We start from the raw sequence: 18,694 nt of genomic DNA, 5'->3' as shown, positions 1-18,694 counted from the left end.
TTTTTTTTTAAACAGGGTTGTTTGATTTACCCCCCCCCCAACACACACACACACCTCCAAACACCCGGGCAACGTCAGATACCCCCCGCTAGTCTATATATAGAAAAGGCAAAATTTGTGTGAGTGAGTGTGTGTGTGTTTGTATATCTCGCAAAAAATTTTGACAGAGGCCATGGATGTTCGGCAGACAAGTATCATTGTAAAGCTCGACCCTCCGGCCGACAAATATCGAAAAATTGGGCAAAAACATTAATTCCTTCATCCTCAACGGTTCTTTTTTTACAGGGAGGGGTGAAAAAAAAAATGCCATCTTCGTGACAAGATGGCTTTACGCATGCGTCAATACGCGCAAAAGACGTTGTACATTGAATTCGTTTAAATGTTATAAAAACCAACCTACTTTCATCCACGCGTCTATAGCGCGATGGGTTAAGTGACAGCGTCATTATCTAAAGATTTATGGTTCAATCCCAGTTATCAGATATACTTTTTCTCTCGATTTTTAAACATTTAATATTGAAACAAGGTTATTTATACCATTTTTTTTTTTTTTTTTTTTTTTTTTTCCTTTTTTCGGGTTTTTGTTTATCCGATTGTTTTAAAGAAGTTTTACGTCCGTTCGCTGTTTTATTTGTTTTGTTTTTTCCGATTTTTTAAAAAAAGTTTAAACAAGGTTATTAATTCGTTTATTCATGCCACCCCCCTTACATACACACCTCCAAACACCCGGGTAAAGCCGTCCTTTTTGGGAGGGAGGGGGTTTGCTTTTCCGATTTTTTTTAAAGAAGTTTTACGTTTGTTGGCTGTTTTTTTTTTTTTTTGTTTGGGTTTTTCCGATTTTTTAAGAATGTTATTTTATTGATTATCTATTAACTAAAGTAAGGTGATTGTAGGGAGGGCGAAAGGAAGATAGGGAAGGCAAAAGGGAGATAGGGAGGGAGATAGAAGGGGCGAAAGGAAGGAAGAAACGGAGGGTGAAGGGAAGAAAGGGAGGGTGAAAGGAAACTGCATATTCTGGTTTATTTTATTTAAACAAAACTGAACGTTTACAATGTTTTTTTAAACAACCATTGTCTTAGCATGATTTATTGGGGGGGGGGTCGATGATATCCAATTTTATCAAAATTAAGTTAGACACTCACCAAAATACTACATTCATTCTGTTGCTTGATATTCTGTTTTATGCACTAAATAGTACTACCCTTGCCATTGCAGCTCACCAGTATATCATACTTAGAGACAGAAGCTGCGAGTTCAAACATCATCCAGGGCATAAGTATTTTTATTCTGATTTTGTTCATAAGTTCAACATTTCATGTTACAACATTATGCACACGGTTTAATTTTTGCAATTTTTTCTGTGTAATTTATGCAAACTAAGATCCCAGATGACAAAATGTAGCTGTGCTAGTACACTATGATATGTTTACACGTCTTAATCTTTATTAGAAATTTTTAAAGACAATATATTTTTAAGAATTCTAGAAAAGAGAAAATGATTTAATATTTTTATGGGTTTCAAAATTGTAAAAGATTTTGGAGAATTTATTTCATTGCTGGAGTCAAATAAAAATCAGAAAACATAAATTTAAATATTGCAATACATTTTATACCATAGAAATGTCAAGTCCGTATTATTATTATTATTATTATTATTATTATTATTATTATGTAACAGAAAAGTAATATAAACAAAAATAAAGAAACAAAAAAATACAAAATAAAACATACCACTTAAACGAAAACGAGTATATACATGTCTTGTATTCAAGTATTCTCAATAAGACACGGCTGCTTTCAAAGCAATAATTTATTAAAAATAACAATTTCGTTTTCAATGTAATTCTCGAGAGACCTTGTATGCAAAATTTGTCTTCCTCTGAGAGTGTACAAAAGGCTTTTCTTTTATTAGAAATTGAAAATTGAAAATACAAAAAAATGGTTGGGTATTGAGTGAGGAGTTTGAAGGAGAGATGTGTATTAGAGTCAACAGAGAAAGAGGTGAAGAGACTTAGCAGGTGTCAATTGTAACAAATTCGACAAAAAACTCAAAAGGAATGACATCAAAGAATGAGTTTCTAAAATAATCTCCAAATTTAAACAGAAAATGTAAAAAGTATGTTGTATTATTAGATGCTCTATTCACACAAATACGTTATTAAACTTAAATAAAAAACAACTAGTTGCAATTTTCATTTCTGAGGGGGAAATAGAGAGATTACTAGCGAGTCTTTTTGTCTATGAGAGAGGACCAAAGTACAGGTAAATCACCTTCACTTTACAACTATACAGAAATATCCCCGACTCCACGATGTTCAACATATACATAAAAATTAAAGAGGACTTGTGTGTATATATAATTAAAGAGAACTTGTGAAGTTGTGTTATTTCTTGCACTAACAAGGAGATTAAAATGTTTTTGTTTTTTTTTCAAATTCAAACAATAGAAGTAACCTATCTTTGTTATAGTGCTTAAGTAATCTGCTGTCTAAGTCCTAAAGTTAACTAATTATCATTTGCAAAAGGACATGTCATTAACTAACTATTCTTTTTATATTGGTTTTATTTTAACTCATATTTCTGTTTAAGTATTTTATTCCGTGGAGAAATGCTTAGAACTTTTGGTAAAAGGTTTCTTTTCGCCTTATTGCTTCTGGGAAACAGACTTTATTTTCAACAAATTATAATCTACTTCTAAATTCTAAATAAAGTTTTCACTATCATCAGTACACATAACATTTCATGGCAAACAAGTCAATCTTTTGTTAATAAAAAAAAAAAAAGGCATTAATTATTTTGTGATTCTTTGAAATGAATTTGAAAAAGTACAAAGTGGAACTTGGCAATATTGTAACTCTTGCTTCGTTTTCATCCTTTCGTACTCGCATTCCACAAGCAAAATATTTTTCTGACAAAAGAAGATTTGTTTTCCGAGTTGTTATCTATCCCTCTAACACTTCTAATGTTCCAGAAGTGGAAGCGATCTCTTCTGGTTCATGCAACCCTTTTCTCAACACTAGAGGCACTGACTCTTTATTTAATCAAGAACGGTAGAATGTTCTCGTTTCATCAGCATCATGGCTAAATAGAACTATCAAGTGATTTTAAATGCAAAACCAGAACAGTCTAAATACCCACAGACTGATTTATAGAATCCCTTCCTCCCATTAAAATTTTAAATAAATATGAACGTTATTCATTTATTTTTTCAGGAGAAACACACACAGACTTTCTAACCCTAAGTTTAGCTGGCACCCGACCCACCGCTTATAAAACCTCTTCTGAATGTAGTGAGAAAAAGATTAGTTTATTTGTAAGGACATTACCACTGGGACTTATGGATTAGTATTAAAGTTAAAACAGGGTTGTTTTTAAATTGCTGAAAAACAATCTTTAATCAAGGATTTGAGATATTTGTGAAGTGAAAATAAACAAAGTTTCGGAATCCAAATAAAATAAAAAAAGAAAGTCATCAAAATAAAAGAAATTAAAATGTTTTCTTGAACAATAAACTAGAAAATGACCGCTTATTGCGGAAGAAATTGTCTTTTATATGACAGATTGTTTATATAATAGACTAATTTGACTTTCTCACTGCAAAGAAAAACAGACAAAACTAATCGATAAAAAAATGGAAGCCTTATTTGAAACTACATATAACGTTTGAAAAAGTCTGCCCATGTGCTAGGTTGTCCCAACATTATTAGTTAATCTAGTATATGAACATAGTTTGAGAAAAATATGACACTAAAGTATAAAAAAATATGACACTAAAATATAAAAAAATATGACACTAAAGTATAAAAAAATATGACACTAAAGTATAAAAAAAATATGACACTAAAGTATAAAAAAAATATGACACTAAAGTATAAAAAAAATATGACACTAAAGTATAAAAAAATATGACACTAAAGTATAAAAAAAATATGACACTAAAGTATAAAAAAAATATGACACTAAAGTATAAAAAAAATATGACACTAAAATATAAAAAAAATATGACACTAAAGTATAAAAAAAATATGACACTAAAGTATAAAAAAAATATGACACTAAAGTATAAAAAAAATATGACACTAAAGTATAAAAAAAATATGACACTAAAGTATAAAAAAAAATATGACACTAAAGTATAAAAAAAAACATGACACTAAAGTATAAAAAAATATGGCACTAAAGTATAAAAAATATGACACTAAAGTATAAAAAATATGACACTAAAGTATAAAAAATGTTTTTATTTTAAACACATGGTGGTTTACATTAGGCTGATTAATTACTCATGTCTTGGTTTCCATGAGTGATCATGAATTTAAAAGTACATCAGTTCAACTTTAGGTCATCAGATTTAAGGATGTGATATATATTGACATGCACAAATGATCAACAAAAACTCATTTGTAGATACGTAAAAAACATAACCATAAATATGGAACAATGGTAACTAAAGTCATGGATACAATCACGAAAATTCAGATTTGTGAATTCCTTGTTGAAAAGGTCCTTGTTTCCACACATAACAAATGGCCAAGTGGATCCATTGCACAATGAATCATAATTCAACAAGACAATGCTAAGCCACACATACATCCAACGGATCCGGTGTTCAAATAAGAATCGAAGATATTAGGGCTGAACATTGAAACAGTCCGGATCTGAATGTGCTTGACCTAGGTTACTTCAATGCAATCCAATCAACACCAAAAGGCTCCAAACAATATTGATGAATTAATTGAAGCAGTTGAAACCAGCTTTCGAGAATTAGAAAAATCAAAGTTGAACAACATTTTCCTGACATTGCAGGAGACAATGGAACAAATAATTTTGGCTGATGGTGGCAACAATTACAGGCTTCAGTATATGTCAAAAGCACAGCTAGAAAAAAAAGGAAAACTTCCCACTTCAATTTTGATATCAGAACAATTGAAAAGTAAATTAACACAATTGAATAATTAGATGTTTTAGCTTTTTGCATTATTTTTTTGTATATTTATTTAATCATACATTTTAAGAATGTACGTACAACCAATTATCAATTTAATTAAGTATAATTATTTGGTTAACCTGTATTTCCTTTCAAAAGTACTGCCTTATAAAACTTGAAACTTATATGCACCAAGTATTTACAACCAAACAGAAAATTTTTGTGCACCAACTATTTCTGACCGGAGGAAGTATTACTTTATAATGAAGATGTAATTATTTATATCTGCTGTGCGATGCGACCATGAATATTTATCTCTAAATGTTGGCTGGTTGGAATGCAAGGGACAAAAGTAGGTCACAAAGTACAATTTATCTCAAAGAAAACAAACAAAAACAGTTACTTCCTTTTAAATATAAATTTGTGTTCCTCCCTCAAGTTTTTTTTTTTTTAATATAATCCAATGACTTTCAAAAAAGTAATCTGCTTTAAATTTCTGAGTGAGAGGTCTGTCCAGAAAGTGTGGTCTGTCGGATTAGTTGTCATAGCAACAAGTGTTTTGATTAGATGACATATAGTTTTATTTAGTAGCAGCAGAATCCCCCTTATGTTCTACCCTTCTCCACCATGGTAGAGGTAGCGACAATGTGATAGTGTTTGGACTACTCAAACTCTAGTGAAAATCGAGAAGTTGGCATCAGGATACAACATCCTCTGGTCTTCTTTGCAAGGAAAGATGTATCAGGCACATAACCACAAATCAATGGAATGAAAGTAGAACTTCATGCAGACTAGACGATCCAGATGCATGATCTTTGCAAGTTGTGCACAGAACTCCAACTTGCTTAACAATAACAACAATCAGGTGATGATGGATAAGTGGTTAATGACATGGACTGACAACCTGGTTGTGCAAAGTTCAAATTCAGTTTGTTCTACAGAAACAATTTCACTAAGGGATGTTGGAAATCTTCATGTGGTCCCTTCTCTAAGTTCCAAATATCTTTTTAGTAAGAATTCTAATGAAAAAGATATTGGTGAAACAAATGCTAACAATAATCATATGATTCATACAAAATGAATAATGCTCAACAACCCTTAACCCTTTGTGCTCAGAGCAAACTACCTCCTAAATTTCCCTCCCAAGACTGAAAATACTCTAAGCAGCATATATCTGTTAGAAATATTGTTAAACTTATTAAGAACTCTGATTTCAGCAAAGCAACTGGCTCTGACAATATTCCAGTCATATTGCTCAAAAAGCTGCAAGCTGAACTAATTCCTATTCGTGCAAAGCTGTTTAAATGTTGGTTAACATCTTGGCAAACTTTGACAGATTGCTCAGTATTAAAAAATACTAGAGATCAGCCCTTTACATCTTAGTGCAGATCAATCAGTTTCAGGTCATGAGTAAGTTGCTCGAATCCGTGATAAATAGACAAGTTGTGAAACACCTCAGCAAAAAGAACTTGCTCAGAGACCGAAAATATGGTTGTGATGGGTAGAAGTTTGAAGTTCATAATGCTGGCATGCCTCAAATTCTGGGTCCAACAATCTCCCAAATTATATGCTAAAATCATTTGTAGACATTTATTCAGATAACACTACCATCTATGATAACAATTCAAAGGTCAGCAACGACCAAGACCTTTCTGATTCTCTCTTTTCTGACCTTGAGTATAATGGTGAAAAAGATCTCAAACCAAACTCCTTTGTTTCCGTCACCAGCACTGATTGCCACTTGGCCCAAACTGAACAGCTATCATCTTGAAGAAGCACCTTGCTGGGTCTGATTTGAAGTGAAAGACTTGCACCAGATTTGTTTCCAATGTCACAGTGAAATAGTTAGATCATTCTACCATTCCAAAAGGTATCTTACTTCTAACACAATCCTCTGGCTGTATAAGATGTGACCATTGAAATGACTGTTTCACCCATAAACTTCAACATTTCTGCAACAACACCAAAGTGCTCTGCAGCCTTCATTATACCATTTCTTTTCCAATTCTCATGACTTGTCCAAACATTTTTTTTTTTTTACTCTGGGGAGGAGAGGAGTCAGTCAATGATTGGTAATGGAGGAACTTGGGTAGTGCTGGTTTATTTAAGAGGACGATTCAACAACAACTTGTTTACATTAGATTTGAAAATGACCATGTTATAGTAAGCTGGGAAGCAGCTCAGCAGTATTGTGTTACATAGATGAGTAGTTCTAGAAAAACTTGTTTCATGGAATTTTTGTTTAGTTTTAGGGCACAAAGAAAGATTAAGGGAACTTGTTGACAGTGGTTGTAGCTAGAAGAGTGTTCATTGTGAATGCTTTATGGCAGAGGGAGTATGTACAAACAGATTGCCATGAAAATAATGATAGAGCAGAGAGAGTTACAACATCTCTTCTGTGAGAAAGAGGAAGTAGAAATGAGAAGAGGACATCGCCCACTAGATTTCAAATGCAGAAAAAAGGTGCTCTAGGCAGCTTCTATCCACCTTAAGACTTACTTGGCTCATAAACAGGTACAAGATTGTGTCAGGAGTCAAATACCTGCTGGAGCAATAGAATGATTTAACTAATTTTCCAATGACCTTGACAATGGATTTCAAGAGAGTCTTCATTTCAAGCAAGAAGTGAAGGACAGTCCTAGATTCTTGTCAAAGCAGAGTGCTTTCTCAAGAATAAAGGTATTCATTTCAATTGGGGGTCAAGTGGGAATCAGAGCATCCGTGGTGAAAAGTAGAGAAATTTGATTTTAAATGCATTAAAAGTAATTGATTGCCCCTTTTCCCCCATTGTGCTCCAGGTTGAAAGGAGATAATCAGAAAGTCATTGTTAGCCTTTCAAGTGTCGCCATAGATTGTAGTGTTGTCTGCAGAAATGTCGATGAATCATCTTGGAATGTGATTTGGGAGATCATTAATGAAGTTCAGGAACAGAGTTCAGCCCAGATAAGATCCTCAAGACATACCGGTATAAATACTATGAACTTTAGATTTCTGCCAATCGATGACTACTTTTATAAACCTATCAGAGAAAGGATGCTCGAGATGACATTACCAGATCATCCATCACTAGAAAACTTGTGAAGTAGACCTTTATGCCAAACCCTATTAAATGCTTTTGGTATGGCACGAGCTATTGCTCTAGAAATGAGGCCCAGATCAATAAATTCACTGATCCTGTGTGATATTACAGTCAGTACATCAGTTGTTAATATTGCAGGACAAAAATCATATTGCTTTTTACAGAGATTGCTTTTGCTGAAGCGATTGACAGTTTCTCTATCACAGATTCAAGCAACTTACTTGAGACTGATTGGTCAGTGCAGAGATGCTGAAGACCGATCTCCAGTATTTTTGTGGGCAAACTGACAAAGTTTTCTAAGGTTTTGGGAAGCATTTCTCCTTTAAATAACGTTTGAATAGTTTTGCAATATATAACTATTACAGGCTCCTTTAGTCTTTGTAGGGGTGTCTGCGTGTGAAATTTTTGTGGCAGGAGGTGTGCAATCTCCAACGACATCTCTCCTGAGTCGAAATTGTTAAATACCAGTGGCAAATGAAGTGTATGTACAGGACGACTGGAAACAAATGCCAAGATAAGCGGAGAGCACATACAGCACCTAGAATTCCCAAATGGTCAGAGTATGCCAGCACCAGAAAAAAAAAAAAAAAATATCTCCCATCACACAAATGTTAAGTAAAAAAAACTGCTGGACAAATCTATTTCATGTATTTAGGAGAATTGAAAAATAACAAATTCAACCTTTTTTCATCTACAATCTACTTCTATAATGAGAAGATTTCTTCCTTTTTCTGTTTTCTATATGATTTTCTTCCATTTTTAATTTATTTAAACTCCAGTTTGAGATGCATTCTTCCTTTTTTTAACTTTACCGAGTGACATTATTTTATATGATACTAGCAGGTATCGTAAAGTTCAAAATGATTATAATATATTTTTCTATCTATTTGAAAAAGACTTGGAACAAGAGACTACTTCTTGAAAATCGAGTTAAATGATGGTCGTCAGTTATTTTATAAAAGAAGGTTTCTTACCGTTATCAAATTATTGATATGCAATAAAAACACTTTAAACTACTTAAAAACACACACAAAAATAAATAAAATAAACTTATCCAGGTAAGTAGGTAAGTAAAAAAAGTAACTTTTATTGCCTCTCATAACATTTGTTGCCATTTTGTTTCATCCTTTTTTCTGTTAACTATTATAGTAAATTGCAATTTTCTGAAAAAATTACTGGATTCAAAATTAAATAACCAGTGAATATTTCTAATATATTTGTTGCTTCCAAACGTTCGAATGTAAATCCACACACACACACACACACACACACACACACACACACACACACACACACACACACACACACACACACACACACACACACACCGGTTCATTAATATTTTAAAAAAATAAATAAATAAATAACAAATTTAAGCCTCTCGTAACATTCTTAACATATTTTTATATGAATCCTCTGAAGAAAATATAATAAATTCAAGCATTTGTCGTGGGCTCGGTCAGTTCAGACACATTAAAATAATTTCCAGTTTTCTTGGTTTATTTTTAGAAATATCATAGCTACTTATATAATAACACATTCTTAACTTAATCTTCCGTTTAAAGTAGGTTAAACTGAGGACGTGAACACAGTCAAAATACAGATAAAGTCAAATTATTTTTTTTGCATCAAATTTTAAAAGTTAATAATTCAATAACAAATAATAAAATTTAATTGAACAAACAGTTAAGTCCTCATCCTGTCTGCTACGTATAACCAAACCCCCACCACTGCCCTCTGTAACCCTCTCCCCTTTCTACATAACTTTCCTATAAAAAGAAGAGGACTTCTTATTGTAAGATGGCCACTCAATAAAGCTGCGATTACACTTAGTTCTGTGTCGTCTTCATTCTGATACTAACCCATGAACATAACATGGTGGCAGTGCGTTTACAGAATTCATACCATCCAAGAAGAATGACAGATCATCAAATAAGATGTAAGCACTATTCCTTTTAGTTTTATTAATAACTTCTGTTATTTTTTCTTTTTTATTGTTCAGTCGCTCCATCGTGGATATATTAACGGTGTGCCCCCACCTCATTGTCCTTGCTGATCTCTATAGTCCGTTATTATCATTATTATTGTTATTATTATCATTATTATTATTGTTGTGATCATTATCATTATTGTTATCGTTATTGTTATTGTTATTGTGTTGCTGTCACAAGTTATTCTTGCCTAAACATTTTTTTTTTATCTCTGCATTGATTAATTTCTTAAACAGAACACGTCTATCTCATGGCAATGTCCACTGAAGAGAATATGACTACTGCAACTAATACTGTCTCCTTGACTGGCGATAGGTCTTGCTTATACATCAAGACCCCAGAACGACTCATTTAGTGGGAATAAGGCCGACTCCTGGAAAATATTTCATAAACGATAATCCAACTATTCGTTATTAACAGGTTTAAACCATAAACCATGAGAAATTCAAGTTGCTATACTTCAGAACTGCCTGGCTGCGATGCCATGAAAATATATCAGGGCATGCAGTTTGACATCCCCAAGACTGAGCACACTGGGAAGGATACACAAGGACTGGAGGAGCATTCCGTCGGAATTCTCAACAAAACTTATGAGAGATTTGCGTTCAGTCAGAGGAAAAAGGGTGAGGTAGAGGCCTTTGACAAGTTCTACAATGATTTTAGAATACTGTCAAAAGCGTGCAATTTCTGTGTTCAATGCAGTGACTCACTTCTGTGGGACCAGATTGTAGAAGGTGTCCGTGACCAGTTAACAAAGCAAGATCTGCTAAAAATACAGAAGCTTATTCTACAGAAGAGTGTAGATATATGTTGAAATGGCCTCAATCCACAGTCAAGGAATGGGACTAGATACAGCCCAGATGGTGAGGGTATGTGAAAACAGTTAAATGAAGGAACCAGTCTCTTAAAGAGAATGACTATTTTGTGGCTACACACACGCGCCAAAACGCAACAGATGCCCAGCCCACAGCAAACTGTTATGCATGCAACAAGACGGGACACTTCAAGTCTAAATGTCTCAACAAAGATAGAATGACATGAAAACAGAGACAACATACGAATGAATGAAATCAAGAAGCGTGTTGCAACTCCGCCATGAGTATATCAACGAGACACATCATCAGAGGAGGATGAAGAATACACCAACTGGGTGAATACGATAAAACCCCCAAAACACAAACGAGGCCAAATGCCTTATGCTTCTGAATAAAAAAGAAGTTGCTCTCCAGAGTGACACAGGAGTATCTATTAATACTCTTTCTGAAAAGTTTGCCAAGAGGATGAAACCCTATAAATGGTCTTATCAATGTGGAACAAATCTCTGCTGAAACCACTTGGTGTATGGCAAAGAAAAATAAAAAAAACAAAACACAACAAACCTACTCAGTAGAATTTGTAACATTCAAAGATGAAGATGACTGTACAAGATTACAGAGATGAACACACTGTACAAGATTACAGAGATGAACTCACTGTACAAGATTACAGAGAGGAACACATTTGTATTTTGTTTCATGCTTAGCGATTCCGTTCCATACAAAGTCTAAACAAAGTCCATTTCTGGCATCTTAACTTTGTGTACTGAATTTTTGGATTTATCCCAAATTTGTTTCACATGTCCAAATCTCTATTTATATATAAAAGGAACTTAGGGTGTTCTTTTCCTATGGACTCTGAAACGACTAGGTTTTTATGAAATTTCACACGCATAAACTTCATGTGTTTTTAGAGGTTTTGTATCGGAATGCCTCTGATAAGTATCTAAAATCTTTAATCAGAAAATCTGATTAAAGAAGGAACAGTCCTATTTTGAACAAAGTTACAACTTTACTCAGTCTAACCTCACAAATGCATTTTTGAAGTTTTATCATTGCACAAGCAGAAAGACTTAGCATATAAAATCAACATTAAGTTCTTTGATAAGACAAGAGTGTGTTCAAAATGAATGTTTCTGTTTAGGGCACAATTGAACCATTATACTTGACTTTTGAACTTTAAATTTGGATTCAAGTCGTTATATATAAAAACAATTTTATCAAATCAAAGCTAGGTTCTCTACAGTGCAATGCAAACTACAATGTATTATGAACTAAGTCACCGTGGGAAGGCATGTGAAGTTTCCTTCCGGTGCACCGCAGTGGATCCCCAACCAGAGCAAGCAAGCAATCGATTTGATTGGATTGAAAAATGGGTGGATTTCACAGATTTCGATGACAATAAAAGTATTGTGTGAAACATTCATTGATCCTCATTCAATCCCGGGCGACGTTGGGTCTCCCTGCTAGTCCCCTAGATATCAAGTTTCAAGTCTGTGAACCAAATATTGACAGAGGAGTTTGGTAGAGACTATTCTTCAGACAGATAAATTTTTGAGCTAGTGTATATCAACTTCCGGAAAAGAAAAAAAAATAACTGTCACTTGAACAACACATTTCTTTCGTTTATTTTTAGAAGCATTTAACAAAATTACATTTAAGAAAAAAAATTAGACTAATGCCTTGTAGTTAAACTGAGCGATTATGTTGTAGTCACCTGAGAAGCAACACTGCAATATTGTGTTACACAGACGGGTAGTTCTAGGAAAGAAATTCTGCTCATGGAAGCTGTTGCTTAGTTTTAGGTACAAAAGAGGGAAATTATTCACAGTGGCTGTAGCTAGATGAGTTCTAGTGAACGTTCGACAAAAGGAGCCATAGATTGGAGCCGAGTTGAGCACCTACCATGAAAATAACCATAGAACTATAAAAGACTAGCAATATCTGAGAGAATGTGGCTGCAAGGAAGGAATAGAACACCCCACTAGATTTTGAAGTCGGTTTTGTATTCTGTCAAAATAAGAAAAGATACTCCTAATATGTGACACCAGTCCTTCCATATTAGGATGGATTTTACTTGTGCATCAGTAGAGGATTGTGTTAGGCATAACATACTTTCTGAACTGGTAGAAGGATACATCCATTTTTCCAGTAGCATTAACAAATTAGCAATGGATTTGAGTTAAGTCTACTCAGTAAGGCTACAGAGAAAAAATATGTCAAATTGGTGGTCATAATGTCGGTAATTAGTTTATGTTAAATTTATGTAGGAAAGTGATCCTCCTTCTAAAATGTGAAAAACAAAACAAAAATAATCCTCCTCCCAAAATAAACAGAATTGTCCAGTGAAAGGATTGATAGTTGTACATAAAAAAAATTTTTTAATTGGCCTGTAAAAAAAAAAAAAAAAAAAAAAAAAATTGAAGAAACGCTTTTCAGGTGAAATTATTACGGGTAATGGCAGAATTAGTATCAATTCAAAATATGAAAAATGATCCAATAAATGATGTGTTACAAGTATTTTAAATAAATGAAAAAAAACAACAAAAAAAAAAACAGTCACAATTATGTTCCCAGATATTGTGTTTAAAGATGGCGAACCTTTAATTTAAGTCATGAGTTGTTGCTCATACTGAATTGGTTGCACAACTCTTTCACGATAATTCATAAATTTTATTTTTACTTCTAATTATTTTTCTATACGATCATTTTTCTTAATTTTTGGAATTTATACTCATTCAAGTATGTAATAATGTTGTCACCTGAAATGCGTTGGTTTAAAAAAATCACCAATATAAATAAGCAAAAAAAAAAAAAAAAAAAAAAAAAGCACTTTTTTCAATGTGATCACAAGTAATCACCTAAAAGTATAGAATCTCATTTCTGAAGGTGTTAAATTAACACTGTTACTCTACAATAACAATTCCATTATAGTTACATTTGGTACTTGTGCATCTATGTTACCGCACTGAAATAACGTTATTTAGAAATTCATTCTTAACATCGGAAAGGTAGCGTATATTCTGTACTTTCATCTAACAAAAACAAATATCATAAAAATTGAATTTAACTTGAAAATACGATTTTAAAAAATAGCGCAACAACATAGATGCATAAGCACCTTACATTTTTGTGGTAAATAAATAATTTTAACCATTGATTACTATAAATTTGCATAAACATAATTCAAGGTCCACTATTCTACAAGACAGCGAACAGAACTATTGAGGTGGGTAATCTTGACTGGTTACTTACCAGCCTCCAAGTTGTATTAAGAAGCGGAATTGGATTTAAGAACGAAAACATGAAATCTTATCCTAAGGAAATGAAACAAAACTTTTTTTTTTTTTTTTAAACTGCAATACTTAGTTTAATTATTTTATTCTGTATCTTCACCGCAACAAAAAAATCCTTTAAAATTACTACTATAAAAGGTTTTCACGGAAAATGAAAATAACATTTAAAATTCTAGGAAACAAATAGTTTCCAAGATATGAAGAAATTATAGTTTCCAAAAATTTGGGATGACTTTTCTATATTAATTTAACATAAAATGGGCACTTTCTTTATGGCCACCAGTTATTTTGGGGTTTTTTTTTTGGGGGGGGGGGGAGTAAAAACTTGTTTTTTCAGGGGTTTTCGGATGTGCTGAAAACTAATATTTCATTTAAATTTTCCGTAAATAAGTAGTTTTTCAGATATTAAGCAATGAAATTCTTTGTTGTAAGTGTTGGTCATTGTTGTACGCACAAGCGCGTGCATATTTTTGTCGGTTGGTTGGTTTTGGGTTGGTCTATCAGGTCACAATTACCAAATGAACATCCTTTGAAAAAAAAAAAAAAAAAAAAAGACCAGAACCCACCCACCCCCACAAAAAAAAAGGTTTATGTAAAGTGGGTGCACATTTTACGTAAAATTAATATAGAAAAGTGATCCCCCACTTTTTGAAATCATAATTTCTTCATATTTTAAAAGCTATTTGTTTCCTGTAATTTTAAACGTTATTTTCGTTTTCAGCGCTCTCGAAAACCTTTCATAGTAGTAATTTTAAAGGATATTTTATTGCAGTGAGATACTGTACCTTGACCTAAAAAGAAAACAAATAAAAAGAAATTGAAAGTTAAAAAAAAAAAAACAAATAAAGCTGTTTCAGATAAACAAAAAAAAAAAGAAAAAGTTTCGTTTCATTTTGATAATAAAAAACAGAAAAAAAAAAAAAACCAAATGTTTCGTTTCGTTTCATATTCGGTTTGATGTTTTACTGTCTTAATTCGAATTCAATGCGAATTATTTCCTTTAGTCGAATTACACCCATGGTAAGTAACCAGTCAAGATTACCAGGGCATTTTTACATCAAATAAGAAAACAAAAATGGAGTTAAAAAAAATTAGTTTTTTTTTTTTTTTTTTTTTTTTTTACACAGTGGTCACCACTTATCAAGGCCCGGAAGCCACTCAGGAATAAAGGTTATTGCAAGTACATTACGTTAGTGTGGAGATTTGATGAAGTGTTTACTTAAGGGGGCGGTTCATTAGGAATTTGTTAATGTTGGACTTGAAGACATCCAAGTTGTAGTCAGGTGGGAAGCAGGCAGACGGAACAGAGTTCCACAGGTGTGCAGTCCTAAGAAAGAAGCTTTGTTCATGGAATCCATGTTTTGATTTAGGCACAGATAAAGAGTGAGGGAAATTTTTCACAGTGGATTCGGCTAGACGGGTGTTTTTCGTGAAAGATTGGCGAGGGGGGACCAGAGATTGGAGTTCAGACGAGCACCTGCCATGGAAATAATGATAAAACAAGGATAGGCTCGCAACGTCTCTTCTGTGGGAGAGAGGTTGCAAGGTAGAGAAAAGGGCATCCCCCACTAAGCCACGAAGTCTATTTTGTACTCTGTCAAGGCAGGATAGGCTGTTTTTAGCAGCTCCTACCCAGATATGGCAGCAGTATTCCATCCTTGGACGTACTTGGCTTTTATATAGATAGAAAATTGCATCAGTAGTGAGATATCTTCTCGAGCGGTAGAAGGATCCCACTATCTTTCCAGCGACCTTGGCAACAGACTTGATGTACGTGTTCCATTTCAGATCAGGAGTAAAGGTCAAACCCAGAAGCTTGTCAAAACACGGGGCCTCTCCCAGACGAGAGCCATCCATCACAATTGATGCCAAATGGGGATCAGAGCGTTGATGATGTAAGGATAGGAGTTTGGTTTTGGATGCATTAAAGGTAACCAGCCACATCTTCCCCCACTGAACCACGCGCTCGAGATCAGAGAAGAGAGAATTAGAGAGAAATTTGTCATTTACAGCCTTTGATGTGTTGCCGTAGACGGTCATGTCATCAGCATAGATGTCAACGAATGATTTAAGTGTTTAGGGAGGTCATTGATGTAGATCAGGAAGAGAGTTGGGCCCAGGATTGACCCCTGAGGGACTCCAGCATTTATATTGCAGGCCTCCGATTTTTGTCCATCTACCACTACTCTTATGAGCCTATTGGAGAGAAATGATTTAATTATTGAGAAAACATTTCCAGTTATACCGTAGCTGGAAATCTTGTGAAGTAGACCCTTATGCCATACCTTGTCCAAGGCTTTTGATATGTCAAGAGCAATTGCCCTAGAAAGGAAGCCTTTGTCAAGAGATTCACTAATCCTGTGAGATATAACCGTCAGCACATCTGCAGTAGATCTTGCAGAGCGGAAACCATATTGTGTGTCACTAAGAAGGTTGTTTCTGCTGAGGTGGTTGACTATTTCTCTATTTAATATGGATTCCAGCAACTTACTCATAACACACAGGAGACTTATTGGTCTGTACTGAGAGGGAGATGACTTATCACTTGAATTCTTAAATACAGGGCAAACTGATGAGGTCTTCCAGGGAGTCTGAAAGCACTTCTCCTTAAGGCAGCGCTTAAACAGTTTCGTAAGTATGGGAGCAAGTTCTGGTTGAAGCTTTTTTAACACTATAATTGGGATGCCGTCAAGGCCAGTTGCTTTACTGGAATCAAGGTTCTTGATTAGCTTGGCAACCTTATGCACGGATATTTGTATGTTACCTAGCGTGTTCTGTGTTATAGGAGGAAATATGGGGAGTTGATGGCCTTCGTCGCATAGGGTAGAATTAGCTGCAAAATTCTTTGCAAATAGTTTGGCCTTGTCTGATGCTGACAAGATGACCTCTGGTCCATTGATAATGGTTGGGATAGAATGCACACTTCTGTTCAGGATCCTATTTGTTATTTGCCAAAATTGGTGGGAACCAAGCTGCTAATCGCCTGGGGAGTCCCTACTAAGAAATGCCGATGGGACTGTCCAGGCATTTTTTGTGGGCCAGAATACTCCTCCTCAGAGCAGCTAACTCTTCAATCTCATTTTCCGACCTTTGTGTCACCTCTCACCGTGGGAGAGAGATACATACCGACCACAAAGAAATAAATGCCAACTATATTTAAAAATACTAAGGAAAAAAAAATGGCTATTCGTTCTGTCCTCCGCTAAGTGGGAAAATCTGGGTGGTCAAAGTTATAAACCGATTTCGGAGTTTTAAGCGGGATGACCCTCTGGAGTGAATGTGGTATTATGGTGATTGAAGCTAGCTAGAGAAATGTTAAATATTAGGTGCAGTGACAAGGATGGCCACAGACATTTCCCTCCTCAACACATTTGAATGGCCTTGTGCCTATTTTGTTTCGATGAATGTAACATTTTTGGAAATTAATAAATTTTTCAATTTTATCAAAAGAAGATGTTGGTAAAATGTTATCTTTAGTCCCCCCCCCCCACCAAACTTGTGAACAGAAAAATAAAACTGAAATTCTATATATTTTTTTTTTCCGTGTGATTAAACGTCAACAACTTGGGAATATCTAGATTTTTTTTTTTTAATAATAAATAAGGGGAACGTTACTTTAATGTGTTGATCATTCCAGTTTTTGATCACAGAGTGAGTAACCATTTTGGAGGCAAGCTATTTCCAAAATGCCGATCCTATTTAAATACAACGAAAAAAAAAATGGTTATTCGTTCTGTTCTCAGCTATGTGGTAAAAAGTCTGGGTGATTAAAGTAACCGCTTTAAAATTATTAAAAGATTTTGCTGACAAAACGTTACCATTAGCCGCCAGGCCAGGCTGTCAACAACAAAGAAAAGTGAAATTATATATTTTTCGTTTGTTTGTTCTTTTTTTTTTTGTTTTTGTTTTTTAATGATGAAACGTCAACATTCTAGAAATACCTGGATTATTTTTTTTTCTTTAAATAAATTGAAGGAGAGTCACTTTACTAATATATATATATATATATATATATATATATATATATATAGATAACGTAACATGGTCAACCATTTCCTGACTAGAATAATTCCTGACCACAGAGCGTGTAACCATTTCTAAAAATGCCGACCATAAATACAAAAAAAATAATAATAATAGTTATTCGTCCTGTTTTCACAACTCTAAAAAAAAAAAAATGTAATATTTGATTTAAGAGAGTGGATCCGCGCTATTTTTTAAATCATATTTCCAGGTTTAATTAAAATTTTATGATATGTTTTTTTTTTATTCAATAGTAAGGTTAAAGTACAGAATAGGTACAAAACACCCTCCCCATGTTAAGAATGGCTTTTTAAATAATGACATTATTTCAGCATGGATCACTCTCTGCATGAGTACCTTAACTTTTTACATGGGGTGTTGACGTGTGAATGAAAAGAAAAAAAAAAATTTTTTCACAGCGTGGGGGCAAACAATAAAAATTAAGTGTATATTTTATAAAATCTTTTAAAATCTGGATTTTTGAGAGTAGATGTCCTGATAAACCTTAGACATTATGTTTTAGCGGTAACAAAAAAAAAAAAAAAAAAATTACAAAACAGATA

General features: G+C 33.8%; 1 protein-coding gene across 1 annotated transcript in view; it reads right to left on the bottom strand.

Annotated features, from left to right (window-relative positions):
- Positions 1-18,694, bottom strand: part of LOC145265407 (uncharacterized) — an 80,605-nt gene that overhangs the window by 61,333 nt on the left and 578 nt on the right. The window lies entirely within an intron of this gene.

This window comes from Euprymna scolopes, chromosome 40, assembly GCF_053919585.1.
Source record: "Euprymna scolopes isolate OS-2025 chromosome 40, ASM5391958v1, whole genome shotgun sequence".
Lineage (NCBI taxonomy): Eukaryota > Metazoa > Mollusca > Cephalopoda > Sepiida > Sepiolidae > Euprymna > Euprymna scolopes.
The sequence above is the reverse complement of the archived record's forward strand: the minus strand, read 5'-3'. Positions and strand labels throughout refer to the sequence as shown.